Raw genomic sequence first — 13,922 nt, 5'->3', positions numbered from 1 at the left:
GTTTCACACCGGTTTCACACTTGATTAAATAAAATAAATTCATTGAAGTTTACGTAAAAATAGTTGTGATTTTAATCCAAAAACAAATTTACGGGCTGAACGTTTCATTTTGCACTTTCATTTCAACAGGAACTTGGACACTTACAGTAAATACAAACTAAAATTAGTAACAATAGTTTCGTGAGTGCAGCCAGCAGGTTGTTGACCTTGCCGACTTTTACCAGCTATGAAAGGGGAGGGTGTCCTGTAGTTCGAAATAACGTGTACTTGACGTACTCTATTGTAAATGTATAAAGACAAATGAATGTGAGACAATGAGGTCACGATACGAGAGTTAGAATTGTGTATACAATACGTTGTAAGTGTTAAGGTTCCGTGGTGTAGTGGTTACCACGTCTGCTTAACACGCAGAAGGTCGCGAGTTCGAAACTCGCCGGAACCTAGACCGATTAAATTTTATTTTGATATTCTCTTCCGCGACACTCTTGTTTTTCTGTAAGTTGATCGCAAAAATACAACGGTTCTCCAGTTACAGTAAGTATTCTCACGTTGAGAAAGACACACTATGCTAACGACTGATGTTACATCACTGCAAACGCGACGGTTCCAATAATCTATAAACGTTGAAAGATGTTAGAAATTATTTCAACAAACGATTCAACCGCATTGCAATTGCTTACAACTAAAATTGTTTTTGTTATCAAGCTGTAATATTTCTTTCAAGCTAACTCAATCTTAATAAACAATATATTACGTAAACTTACACAGTCCCCATTTCATTAGGATCATAGTAGTTCAAATATTATTCTGTCATAATCGAAAAAAAAAATACAATAATTGACACTGTTCAAGGTTCCGGCGAGTTTCGAACTCGCGACCTTCTGCGTGTGAAGCAGACGTGATAACCACTACACTACGGAACCGGACATACCATCCGTTATGTACAGTTTTCATGTCCTCTCTACAAAAATATATCTAGGAACTACTCAAGGATTACGTCTACTTAGTGAACCAACATCGACACATACATGCACACATACACTAGCATATTTTCAAGTATTTACAAATCAACTTTTCTTTCTAAATGTGTTTCGAAATCAAAAGCATAAACTCATGTCCTTATCTATGTAAATGAGCACTAGTAATCAGCATCATAAAAACAAAACCACAACATACGATATTTTGTTCGATAGAATAAGAACTGTATAAGTTCAATTTACAAACAGTTGTTTTCTACACATAGCAGGAGTGTACATTTATTCTAGATCTATATACTCTTTTAGATCTACCGTTATTCTATATATAATAGTAATAATAATAAATAAATAAATAAAATAATAAATCTATAAATTTAAGTACGTTGTTCCACTTTTCCTTGGTGCATGATAGCTTCGATAAGAAAGATCACATTGCCAAAGCTTTGTACTTTGTGATTTCTGACGCATGAGATTGTGTAGACTTCGGATACAACATCTTAATTGTACTCACTTTCTTCGATTTTTCGTTTTTGTCCGGGTTGGAGTTATCTCTTTGCAAACATATTTCAGAGGAAGGTTAAGGTGTACCCCCCTTTATCTTCTAACTACTATGACTCCATCCGTCATCACCGCTGGGGGCGCTGGGCATAAAACAATAATCGGGACAACTTCGCTTTACACCGGTTTCACACCGGTTTCACACTTGATTAAATAAAATAAATTCATTGAAGTTTACGTAAAAATAGTTGTGATTTTAATCCAAAAACAAATTTACGGGCTGAACGTTTCATTTTGCACTTTCATTTCAACAGGAACTTGGACACTTACAGTAAATACAAACTAAAATTAGTAACAATAGTTTCGTGAGTGCAGCCAGCAGGTTGTTGACCTTGCCGACTTTTACCAGCTATGAAAGGGGAGGGTGTCCTGTAGTTCGAAATAACGTGTACTTGACGTACTCTATTGTAAATGTATAAAGACAAATGAATGTGAGACAATGAGGTCACGATACGAGAGTTAGAATTGTGTATACAATACGTTGTAAGTGTTAAGGTTCCGTGGTGTAGTGGTTATCACGTCTGCTTAACACGCATAAGGTCGCGAGTTCGAAACTCGCCGGAACCTAGACCGATTACATTTTATTTTGATATTCTCTTCCGCGACACTCTTGTTTTTCTGTAAGTTGATCGCAAAAATACAACGGTTCTCCAGTTACAGTAAGTATTCTCACGTTGAGAAAGACACACTATGCTAACGACTGATGTTACATCACTGCAAACGCGACGGTTCCAATAATCTATAAACGTTGAAAGATGTTAGAAATTATTTCAACAAACGATTCAACCGCATTGCAATTGCTTACAACTAAAATTGTTTTTGTTATCAAGCTGGAATATTTCTTTCAAGCTAACTCAATCTTAATAAACAATATATTACGTAAACTTACACAGTCCCAATTTCATTACGATCATAGTAGTTCGAATATTATTCTGTCATAATCGAAAAAAAAAATACAATAATTGACACTGTTCAAGGTTCCGGCGAGTTTCGAACTCGCGACCTTCTGCGTGTGAAGCAGACGTGATAACCACTACACTACGGAACCGGACATACCATCCGTTATGTACAGTTTTCATGTCCTCTCTACAAAAATATATCTAGGAACTACTCAAGGATTACGTCTACTTAGTGAACCAACATCGACACATACATGCACACATACACTAGCATATTTTCAAGTATTTACAAATCAACTTTTCTTTCTAAATGTGTTTCGAAATCAAAAGCATAAACTCATGTTCTTATCTATGTAAATGAGCACTAGTAATCAGCGTCATAAAAACAAAACCACAACATACGATATTTTGTTCGATAGAATAAGAACTGTATAAGTTCAATTTACAGACAGTTGTTTTCTACACATAGCAGGAGTGTACATTTATTCTAGATCTATATACTCTTTTAGATCTACCGTTATTCTATATATAATAGTAATAATAATAAATAAATAAATAAAATAATAAATCTATAAATTTAAGTACGTTGTTGCACTTTTCCTTGGTGCATGATAGCTTCGATAAGAAAGATCACATTGCCAAAGCTTTGTACTTTGTGATTTCTGACGCATGAGATTGTGTAGACTTCGGATACAACACCTTAATTGTACTCACTTTCTTCGATTTTTCGTTTTTGTCCGGGTTGGAGTTATCTCTTTGCAAACATATTTCAGAGGAAGGTTAAGGTGTACCCCCCTTTATCTTCTAACTACTATGACTCCATCCGTCATCACCGCTGGGGGCGCTGGGCATAAAACAATAATCGGGACAACTTCGCTTTACACCGGTTTCACACCGGTTTCACACTTGATTAAATAAAATAAATTCATTGAAGTTTACGTAAAAATAGTTGTGATTTTAATCCAAAAACAAATTTACGGGCTGAACGTTTCATTTTGCACTTTCATTTCAACAGGAACTTGGACACTTACAGTAAATACAAACTAAAATTAGTAACAATAGTTTCGTGAGTGCAGCCAGCAGGTTGTTGACCTTGCCGACTTTTACCAGCTATGAAAGGGGAGGGTGTCCTGTAGTTCGAAATAACGTGTACTTGACGTACTCTATTGTAAATGTATAAAGACAAATGAATGTGAGACAATGAGGTCACGATACGAGAGTTAGAATTGTGTATACAATACGTTGTAAGTGTTAAGGTTCCGTGGTGTAGTGGTTATCACGTCTGCTTAACACGCATAAGGTCGCGAGTTCGAAACTCGCCGGAACCTAGACCGATTACATTTTATTTTGATATTCTCTTCCGCGACACTCTTGTTTTTCTGTAAGTTGATCGCAAAAATACAACGGTTCTCCAGTTACAGTAAGTATTCTCACGTTGAGAAAGACACACTATGCTAACGACTGATGTTACATCACTGCAAACGCGACGGTTCCAATAATCTATAAACGTTGAAAGATGTTAGAAATTATTTCAACAAACGATTCAACCGCATTGCAATTGCTTACAACTAAAATTGTTTTTGTTATCAAGCTGGAATATTTCTTTCAAGCTAACTCAATCTTAATAAACAATATATTACGTAAACTTACACAGTCCCAATTTCATTACGATCATAGTAGTTCGAATATTATTCTGTCATAATCGAAAAAAAAAATACAATAATTGACACTGTTCAAGGTTCCGGCGAGTTTCGAACTCGCGACCTTCTGCGTGTGAAGCAGACGTGATAACCACTACACTACGGAACCGGACATACCATCCGTTATGTACAGTTTTCATGTCCTCTCTACAAAAATATATCTAGGAACTACTCAAGGATTACGTCTACTTAGTGAACCAACATCGACACATACATGCACACATACACTAGCATATTTTCAAGTATTTACAAATCAACTTTTCTTTCTAAATGTGTTTCGAAATCAAAAGCATAAACTCATGTTCTTATCTATGTAAATGAGCACTAGTAATCAGCGTCATAAAAACAAAACCACAACATACGATATTTTGTTCGATAGAATAAGAACTGTATAAGTTCAATTTACAGACAGTTGTTTTCTACACATAGCAGGAGTGTACATTTATTCTAGATCTATATACTCTTTTAGATCTACCGTTATTCTATATATAATAGTAATAATAATAAATAAATAAATAAAATAATAAATCTATAAATTTAAGTACGTTGTTGCACTTTTCCTTGGTGCATGATAGCTTCGATAAGAAAGATCACATTGCCAAAGCTTTGTACTTTGTGATTTCTGACGCATGAGATTGTGTAGACTTCGGATACAACACCTTAATTGTACTCACTTTCTTCGATTTTTCGTTTTTGTCCGGGTTGGAGTTATCTCTTTGCAAACATATTTCAGAGGAAGGTTAAGGTGTACCCCCCTTTATCTTCTAACTACTATGACTCCATCCGTCATCACCGCTGGGGGCGCTGGGCATAAAACAATAATCGGGACAACTTCGCTTTACACCGGTTTCACACCGGTTTCACACTTGATTAAATAAAATAAATTCATTGAAGTTTACGTAAAAATAGTTGTGATTTTAATCCAAAAACAAATTTACGGGCTGAACGTTTCATTTTGCACTTTCATTTCAACAGGAACTTGGACACTTACAGTAAATACAAACTAAAATTAGTAACAATAGTTTCGTGAGTGCAGCCAGCAGGTTGTTGACCTTGCCGACTTTTACCAGCTATGAAAGGGGAGGGTGTCCTGTAGTTCGAAATAACGTGTACTTGACGTACTCTATTGTAAATGTATAAAGACAAATGAATGTGAGACAATGAGGTCACGATACGAGAGTTAGAATTGTGTATACAATACGTTGTAAGTGTTAAGGTTCCGTGGTGTAGTGGTTATCACGTCTGCTTAACACGCATAAGGTCGCGAGTTCGAAACTCGCCGGAACCTAGACCGATTACATTTTATTTTGATATTCTCTTCCGCGACACTCTTGTTTTTCTGTAAGTTGATCGCAAAAATACAACGGTTCTCCAGTTACAGTAAGTATTCTCACGTTGAGAAAGACACACTATGCTAACGACTGATGTTACATCACTGCAAACGCGACGGTTCCAATAATCTATAAACGTTGAAAGATGTTAGAAATTATTTCAACAAACGATTCAACCGCATTGCAATTGCTTACAACTAAAATTGTTTTTGTTATCAAGCTGGAATATTTCTTTCAAGCTAACTCAATCTTAATAAACAATATATTACGTAAACTTACACAGTCCCAATTTCATTACGATCATAGTAGTTCGAATATTATTCTGTCATAATCGAAAAAAAAAATACAATAATTGACACTGTTCAAGGTTCCGGCGAGTTTCGAACTCGCGACCTTCTGCGTGTGAAGCAGACGTGATAACCACTACACTACGGAACCGGACATACCATCCGTTATGTACAGTTTTCATGTCCTCTCTACAAAAATATATCTAGGAACTACTCAAGGATTACGTCTACTTAGTGAACCAACATCGACACATACATGCACACATACACTAGCATATTTTCAAGTATTTACAAATCAACTTTTCTTTCTAAATGTGTTTCGAAATCAAAAGCATAAACTCATGTCCTTATCTATGTAAATGAGCACTAGTAATCAGCATCATAAAAACAAAACCACAACATACGATATTTTGTTCGATAGAATAAGAACTGTATAAGTTCAATTTACAAACAGTTGTTTTCTACACATAGCAGGAGTGTACATTTATTCTAGATCTATATACTCTTTTAGATCTACCGTTATTCTATATATAATAGTAATAATAATAAATAAATAAATAAAATAATAAATCTATAAATTTAAGTACGTTGTTGCACTTTTCCTTGGTGCATGATAGCTTCGATAAGAAAGATCACATTGCCAAAGCTTTGTACTTTGTGATTTCTGACGCATGAGATTGTGTAGACTTCGGATACAACATCTTAATTGTACTCACTTTCTTCGATTTTTCGTTTTTGTCCGGGTTGGAGTTATCTCTTTGCAAACATATTTCAGAGGAAGGTTAAGGTGTACCCCCCTTTATCTTCTAACTACTATGACTCCATCCGTCATCACCGCTGGGGGCGCTGGGCATAAAACAATAATCGGGACAACTTCGCTTTACACCGGTTTCACACCGGTTTCACACTTGATTAAATAAAATAAATTCATTGAAGTTTACGTAAAAATAGTTGTGATTTTAATCCAAAAACAAATTTACGGGCTGAACGTTTCATTTTGCACTTTCATTTCAACAGGAACTTGGACACTTACAGTAAATACAAACTAAAATTAGTAACAATAGTTTCGTGAGTGCAGCCAGCAGGTTGTTGACCTTGCCGACTTTTACCAGCTATGAAAGGGGAGGGTGTCCTGTAGTTCGAAATAACGTGTACTTGACGTACTCTATTGTAAATGTATAAAGACAAATGAATGTGAGACAATGAGGTCACGATACGAGAGTTAGAATTGTGTATACAATACGTTGTAAGTGTTAAGGTTCCGTGGTGTAGTGGTTATCACGTCTGCTTAACACGCATAAGGTCGCGAGTTCGAAACTCGCCGGAACCTAGACCGATTACATTTTATTTTGATATTCTCTTCCGCGACACTCTTGTTTTTCTGTAAGTTGATCGCAAAAATACAACGGTTCTCCAGTTACAGTAAGTATTCTCACGTTGAGAAAGACACACTATGCTAACGACTGATGTTACATCACTGCAAACGCGACGGTTCCAATAATCTATAAACGTTGAAAGATGTTAGAAATTATTTCAACAAACGATTCAACCGCATTGCAATTGCTTACAACTAAAATTGTTTTTGTTATCAAGCTGGAATATTTCTTTCAAGCTAACTCAATCTTAATAAACAATATATTACGTAAACTTACACAGTCCCAATTTCATTACGATCATAGTAGTTCGAATATTATTCTGTCATAATCGAAAAAAAAAATACAATAATTGACACTGTTCAAGGTTCCGGCGAGTTTCGAACTCGCGACCTTCTGCGTGTGAAGCAGACGTGATAACCACTACACTACGGAACCGGACATACCATCCGTTATGTACAGTTTTCATGTCCTCTCTACAAAAATATATCTAGGAACTACTCAAGGATTACGTCTACTTAGTGAACCAACATCGACACATACATGCACACATACACTAGCATATTTTCAAGTATTTACAAATCAACTTTTCTTTCTAAATGTGTTTCGAAATCAAAAGCATAAACTCATGTTCTTATCTATGTAAATGAGCACTAGTAATCAGCGTCATAAAAACAAAACCACAACATACGATATTTTGTTCGATAGAATAAGAACTGTATAAGTTCAATTTACAGACAGTTGTTTTCTACACATAGCAGGAGTGTACATTTATTCTAGATCTATATACTCTTTTAGATCTACCGTTATTCTATATATAATAGTAATAATAATAAATAAATAAATAAAATAATAAATCTATAAATTTAAGTACGTTGTTGCACTTTTCCTTGGTGCATGATAGCTTCGATAAGAAAGATCACATTGCCAAAGCTTTGTACTTTGTGATTTCTGACGCATGAGATTGTGTAGACTTCGGATACAACACCTTAATTGTACTCACTTTCTTCGATTTTTCGTTTTTGTCCGGGTTGGAGTTATCTCTTTGCAAACATATTTCAGAGGAAGGTTAAGGTGTACCCCCCTTTATCTTCTAACTACTATGACTCCATCCGTCATCACCGCTGGGGGCGCTGGGCATAAAACAATAATCGGGACAACTTCGCTTTACACCGGTTTCACACCGGTTTCACACTTGATTAAATAAAATAAATTCATTGAAGTTTACGTAAAAATAGTTGTGATTTTAATCCAAAAACAAATTTACGGGCTGAACGTTTCATTTTGCACTTTCATTTCAACAGGAACTTGGACACTTACAGTAAATACAAACTAAAATTAGTAACAATAGTTTCGTGAGTGCAGCCAGCAGGTTGTTGACCTTGCCGACTTTTACCAGCTATGAAAGGGGAGGGTGTCCTGTAGTTCGAAATAACGTGTACTTGACGTACTCTATTGTAAATGTATAAAGACAAATGAATGTGAGACAATGAGGTCACGATACGAGAGTTAGAATTGTGTATACAATACGTTGTAAGTGTTAAGGTTCCGTGGTTATCACGTCTGCTTAACACGCAGAAGGTCGCGAGTTCGAAACTCGCCGGAACCTAGACCGATTAAATTTTATTTTGATATTCTCTTCCGCGACACTCTTGTTTTTCTGTAAGTTGATCGCAAAAATACAACGGTTCTCCAGTTACAGTAAGTATTCTCACGTTGAGAAAGACACACTATGCTAACGACTGATGTTACATCACTGCAAACGCGACGGTTCCAATAATCTATAAACGTTGAAAGATGTTAGAAATTATTTCAACAAACGATTCAACCGCATTGCAATTGCTTACAACTAAAATTGTTTTTGTTATCAAGCTGGAATATTTCTTTCAAGCTAACTCAATCTTAATAAACAATATATTACGTAAACTTACACAGTCCCAATTTCATTACGATCATAGTAGTTCGAATATTATTCTGTCATAATCGAAAAAAAAAATACAATAATTGACACTGTTCAAGGTTCCGGCGAGTTTCGAACTCGCGACCTTCTGCGTGTGAAGCAGACGTGATAACCACTACACTACGGAACCGGACATACCATCCGTTATGTACAGTTTTCATGTCCTCTCTACAAAAATATATCTAGGAACTACTCAAGGATTACGTCTACTTAGTGAACCAACATCGACACATACATGCACACATACACTAGCATATTTTCAAGTATTTACAAATCAACTTTTCTTTCTAAATGTGTTTCGAAATCAAAAGCATAAACTCATGTCCTTATCTATGTAAATGAGCACTAGTAATCAGCATCATAAAAACAAAACCACAACATACGATATTTTGTTCGATAGAATAAGAACTGTATAAGTTCAATTTACAAACAGTTGTTTTCTACACATAGCAGGAGTGTACATTTATTCTAGATCTATATACTCTTTTAGATCTACCGTTATTCTATATATAATAGTAATAATAATAAATAAATAAATAAAATAATAAATCTATAAATTTAAGTACGTTGTTGCACTTTTCCTTGGTGCATGATAGCTTCGATAAGAAAGATCACATTGCCAAAGCTTTGTACTTTGTGATTTCTGACGCATGAGATTGTGTAGACTTCGGATACAACACCTTAATTGTACTCACTTTCTTCGATTTTTCGTTTTTGTCCGGGTTGGAGTTATCTCTTTGCAAACATATTTCAGAGGAAGGTTAAGGTGTACCCCCCTTTATCTTCTAACTACTATGACTCCATCCGTCATCACCGCTGGGGGCGCTGGGCATAAAACAATAATCGGGACAACTTCGCTTTACACCGGTTTCACACCGGTTTCACACTTGATTAAATAAAATAAATTCATTGAAGTTTACGTAAAAATAGTTGTGATTTTAATCCAAAAACAAATTTACGGGCTGAACGTTTCATTTTGCACTTTCATTTCAACAGGAACTTGGACACTTACAGTAAATACAAACTAAAATTAGTAACAATAGTTTCGTGAGTGCAGCCAGCAGGTTGTTGACCTTGCCGACCAGCTATGAAAGGGGAGGGTGTCCTGTAGTTCGAAATAACGTGTACTTGACGTACTCTATTGTAAATGTATAAAGACAAATGAATGTGAGACAATGAGGTCACGATACGAGAGTTAGAATTGTGTATACAATACGTTGTAAGTGTTAAGGTTCCGTGGTGTAGTGGTTATCACGTCTGCTTAACACGCAGAAGGTCGCGAGTTCGAAACTCGCCGGAACCTAGACCGATTAAATTTTATTTTGATATTCTCTTCCGCGACACTCTTGTTTTTCTGTAAGTTGATCGCAAAAATACAACGGTTCTCCAGTTACAGTAAGTATTCTCACGTTGAGAAAGACACACTATGCTAACGACTGATGTTACATCACTGCAAACGCGACGGTTCCAATAATCTATAAACGTTGAAAGATGTTAGAAATTATTTCAACAAACGATTCAACCGCATTGCAATTGCTTACAACTAAAATTGTTTTTGTTATCAAGCTGTAATATTTCTTTCAAGCTAACTCAATCTTAATAAACAATATATTACGTAAACTTACACAGTCCCCATTTCATTAGGATCATAGTAGTTCAAATATTATTCTGTCATAATCGAAAAAAAAAATACAATAATTGACACTGTTCAAGGTTCCGGCGAGTTTCGAACTCGCGACCTTCTGCGTGTGAAGCAGACGTGATAACCACTACACTACGGAACCGGACATACCATCCGTTATGTACAGTTTTCATGTCCTCTCTACAAAAATATATCTAGGAACTACTCAAGGATTACGTCTACTTAGTGAACCAACATCGACACATACATGCACACATACACTAGCATATTTTCAAGTATTTACAAATCAACTTTTCTTTCTAAATGTGTTTCGAAATCAAAAGCATAAACTCATGTCCTTATCTATGTAAATGAGCACTAGTAATCAGCATCATAAAAACAAAACCACAACATACGATATTTTGTTCGATAGAATAAGAACTGTATAAGTTCAATTTACAAACAGTTGTTTTCTACACATAGCAGGAGTGTACATTTATTCTAGATCTATATACTCTTTTAGATCTACCGTTATTCTATATATAATAGTAATAATAATAAATAAATAAATAAAATAATAAATCTATAAATTTAAGTACGTTGTTGCACTTTTCCTTGGTGCATGATAGCTTCGATAAGAAAGATCACATTGCCAAAGCTTTGTACTTTGTGATTTCTGACGCATGAGATTGTGTAGACTTCGGATACAACACCTTAATTGTACTCACTTTCTTCGATTTTTCGTTTTTGTCCGGGTTGGAGTTATCTCTTTGCAAACATATTTCAGAGGAAGATTAAGGTGTACCCCCCTTTATCTTCTAACTACTATGACTCCATCCGTCATCACCGCTGGGGGCGCTGGGCATAAAACAATAATCGGGACAACTTCGCTTTACACCGGTTTCACACCGGTTTCACACTTGATTAAATAAAATAAATTCATTGAAGTTTACGTAAAAATAGTTGTGATTTTAATCCAAAAACAAATTTACGGGCTGAACGTTTCATTTTGCACTTTCATTTCAACAGGAACTTGGACACTTACAGTAAATACAAACTAAAATTAGTAACAATAGTTTCGTGAGTGCAGCCAGCAGGTTGTTGACCTTGCCGACCAGCTATGAAAGGGGAGGGTGTCCTGTAGTTCGAAATAACGTGTACTTGACGTACTCTATTGTAAATGTATAAAGACAAATGAATGTGAGACAATGAGGTCACGATACGAGAGTTAGAATTGTGTATACAATACGTTGTAAGTGTTAAGGTTCCGTGGTGTAGTGGTTATCACGTCTGCTTAACACGCAGAAGGTCGCGAGTTCGAAACTCGCCGGAACCTAGACCGATTAAATTTTATTTTGATATTCTCTTCCGCGACACTCTTGTTTTTCTGTAAGTTGATCGCAAAAATACAACGGTTCTCCAGTTACAGTAAGTATTCTCACGTTGAGAAAGACACACTATGCTAACGACTGATGTTACATCACTGCAAACGCGACGGTTCCAATAATCTATAAACGTTGAAAGATGTTAGAAATTATTTCAACAAACGATTCAACCGCATTGCAATTGCTTACAACTAAAATTGTTTTTGTTATCAAGCTGTAATATTTCTTTCAAGCTAACTCAATCTTAATAAACAATATATTACGTAAACTTACACAGTCCCCATTTCATTAGGATCATAGTAGTTCAAATATTATTCTGTCATAATCGAAAAAAAAAATACAATAATTGACACTGTTCAAGGTTCCGGCGAGTTTCGAACTCGCGACCTTCTGCGTGTGAAGCAGACGTGATAACCACTACACTACGGAACCGGACATACCATCCGTTATGTACAGTTTTCATGTCCTCTCTACAAAAATATATCTAGGAACTACTCAAGGATTACGTCTACTTAGTGAACCAACATCGACACATACATGCACACATACACTAGCATATTTTCAAGTATTTACAAATCAACTTTTCTTTCTAAATGTGTTTCGAAATCAAAAGCATAAACTCATGTCCTTATCTATGTAAATGAGCACTAGTAATCAGCATCATAAAAACAAAACCACAACATACGATATTTTGTTCGATAGAATAAGAACTGTATAAGTTCAATTTACAAACAGTTGTTTTCTACACATAGCAGGAGTGTACATTTATTCTAGATCTATATACTCTTTTAGATCTACCGTTATTCTATATATAATAGTAATAATAATAAATAAATAAATAAATAAAATAATAAATCTACAAATTTAAGTACGTTGTTGCACTTTTCCTTGGTGCATGATAGCTTCGATAAGAAAGATCACATTGCCAAAGCTTTGTACTTTGTGATTTCTGACGCATGAGATTGTGTAGACTTCGGATACAACACCTTAATTGTACTCACTTTCTTCGATTTTTCGTTTTTGTCCGGGTTGGAGTTATCTCTTTGCAAACATATTTCAGAGGAAGGTTAAGGTGTACCCCCCTTTATCTTCTAACTACTATGACTCCATCCGTCATCACCGCTGGGGGCGCTGGGCATAAAACAATAATCGGGACAACTTCGCTTTACACCGGTTTCACACCGGTTTCACACTTGATTAAATAAAATAAATTCATTGAAGTTTACGTAAAAATAGTTGTGATTTTAATCCAAAAACAAATTTACGGGCTGAACGTTTCATTTTGCACTTTCATTTCAACAGGAACTTGGACACTTACAGTAAATACAAACTAAAATTAGTAACAATAGTTTCGTGAGTGCAGCCAGCAGGTTGTTGACCTTGCCGACCAGCTATGAAAGGGGAGGGTGTCCTGTAGTTCGAAATAACGTGTACTTGACGTACTCTATTGTAAATGTATAAAGACAAATGAATGTGAGACAATGAGGTCACGATACGAGAGTTAGAATTGTGTATACAATACGTTGTAAGTGTTAAGGTTCCGTGGTGTAGTGGTTATCACGTCTGCTTAACACGCAGAAGGTCGCGAGTTCGAAACTCGCCGGAACCTAGACCGATTAAATTTTATTTTGATATTCTCTTCCGCGACACTCTTGTTTTTCTGTAAGTTGATCGCAAAAATACAACGGTTCTCCAGTTACAGTAAGTATTCTCACGTTGAGAAAGACACACTATGCTAACGACTGATGTTACATCACTGCAAACGCGACGGTTCCAATAATCTATAAACGTTGAAAGATGTTAGAAATTATTTCAACAAACGATTCAACCG

At 35.6% G+C, this 13,922-nt stretch overlaps 16 non-coding genes across 16 annotated transcripts; 8 read left to right on the top strand and 8 right to left on the bottom strand.

Moving 5' to 3' along the window:
• Positions 1 to 369: 369 nt before the first annotated feature.
• Trnav-aac (transfer RNA valine (anticodon AAC)) lies at positions 370 to 442 on the top strand. The gene has a single exon. It is a non-coding gene; the product is annotated as a tRNA-Val (tRNA).
• A 408-nt stretch (positions 443 to 850) lies between these two features.
• On the bottom strand, positions 851 to 923 carry Trnav-cac (transfer RNA valine (anticodon CAC)). Its single transcript has one exon. It is a non-coding gene; the product is annotated as a tRNA-Val (tRNA).
• A 1,106-nt stretch (positions 924 to 2,029) lies between these two features.
• Positions 2,030 to 2,102, top strand: Trnav-aac (transfer RNA valine (anticodon AAC)). The gene has a single exon. It is a non-coding gene; the product is annotated as a tRNA-Val (tRNA).
• Positions 2,103 to 2,510: 408 nt separating this feature from the next.
• Trnav-cac (transfer RNA valine (anticodon CAC)) lies at positions 2,511 to 2,583 on the bottom strand. Its single transcript has one exon. It is a non-coding gene; the product is annotated as a tRNA-Val (tRNA).
• Positions 2,584 to 3,689: 1,106 nt separating this feature from the next.
• Positions 3,690 to 3,762, top strand: Trnav-aac (transfer RNA valine (anticodon AAC)). Its single transcript has one exon. It is a non-coding gene; the product is annotated as a tRNA-Val (tRNA).
• A 408-nt stretch (positions 3,763 to 4,170) lies between these two features.
• Positions 4,171 to 4,243, bottom strand: Trnav-cac (transfer RNA valine (anticodon CAC)). Its single transcript has one exon. It is a non-coding gene; the product is annotated as a tRNA-Val (tRNA).
• A 1,106-nt stretch (positions 4,244 to 5,349) lies between these two features.
• On the top strand, positions 5,350 to 5,422 carry Trnav-aac (transfer RNA valine (anticodon AAC)). Its single transcript has one exon. It is a non-coding gene; the product is annotated as a tRNA-Val (tRNA).
• A 408-nt stretch (positions 5,423 to 5,830) lies between these two features.
• Trnav-cac (transfer RNA valine (anticodon CAC)) lies at positions 5,831 to 5,903 on the bottom strand. The gene has a single exon. It is a non-coding gene; the product is annotated as a tRNA-Val (tRNA).
• A 1,106-nt stretch (positions 5,904 to 7,009) lies between these two features.
• Positions 7,010 to 7,082, top strand: Trnav-aac (transfer RNA valine (anticodon AAC)). Its single transcript has one exon. It is a non-coding gene; the product is annotated as a tRNA-Val (tRNA).
• A 408-nt stretch (positions 7,083 to 7,490) lies between these two features.
• Trnav-cac (transfer RNA valine (anticodon CAC)) lies at positions 7,491 to 7,563 on the bottom strand. Its single transcript has one exon. It is a non-coding gene; the product is annotated as a tRNA-Val (tRNA).
• A 1,579-nt stretch (positions 7,564 to 9,142) lies between these two features.
• Trnav-cac (transfer RNA valine (anticodon CAC)) lies at positions 9,143 to 9,215 on the bottom strand. The gene has a single exon. It is a non-coding gene; the product is annotated as a tRNA-Val (tRNA).
• A 1,100-nt stretch (positions 9,216 to 10,315) lies between these two features.
• Positions 10,316 to 10,388, top strand: Trnav-aac (transfer RNA valine (anticodon AAC)). Its single transcript has one exon. It is a non-coding gene; the product is annotated as a tRNA-Val (tRNA).
• A 408-nt stretch (positions 10,389 to 10,796) lies between these two features.
• Positions 10,797 to 10,869, bottom strand: Trnav-cac (transfer RNA valine (anticodon CAC)). The gene has a single exon. It is a non-coding gene; the product is annotated as a tRNA-Val (tRNA).
• Positions 10,870 to 11,969: 1,100 nt separating this feature from the next.
• Positions 11,970 to 12,042, top strand: Trnav-aac (transfer RNA valine (anticodon AAC)). Its single transcript has one exon. It is a non-coding gene; the product is annotated as a tRNA-Val (tRNA).
• Positions 12,043 to 12,450: 408 nt separating this feature from the next.
• Positions 12,451 to 12,523, bottom strand: Trnav-cac (transfer RNA valine (anticodon CAC)). Its single transcript has one exon. It is a non-coding gene; the product is annotated as a tRNA-Val (tRNA).
• A 1,104-nt stretch (positions 12,524 to 13,627) lies between these two features.
• Trnav-aac (transfer RNA valine (anticodon AAC)) lies at positions 13,628 to 13,700 on the top strand. Its single transcript has one exon. It is a non-coding gene; the product is annotated as a tRNA-Val (tRNA).
• The last annotated feature ends 222 nt before the right edge of the window (positions 13,701 to 13,922 follow it).

The sequence above is a fragment of the Euprymna scolopes genome, chromosome 9 (genome assembly GCF_053919585.1).
Source record: "Euprymna scolopes isolate OS-2025 chromosome 9, ASM5391958v1, whole genome shotgun sequence".
NCBI lineage: Eukaryota > Metazoa > Mollusca > Cephalopoda > Sepiida > Sepiolidae > Euprymna > Euprymna scolopes.
Note: the sequence above shows the minus strand (reverse complement) of the source record. Positions and strands in the feature narration are given on the sequence as shown.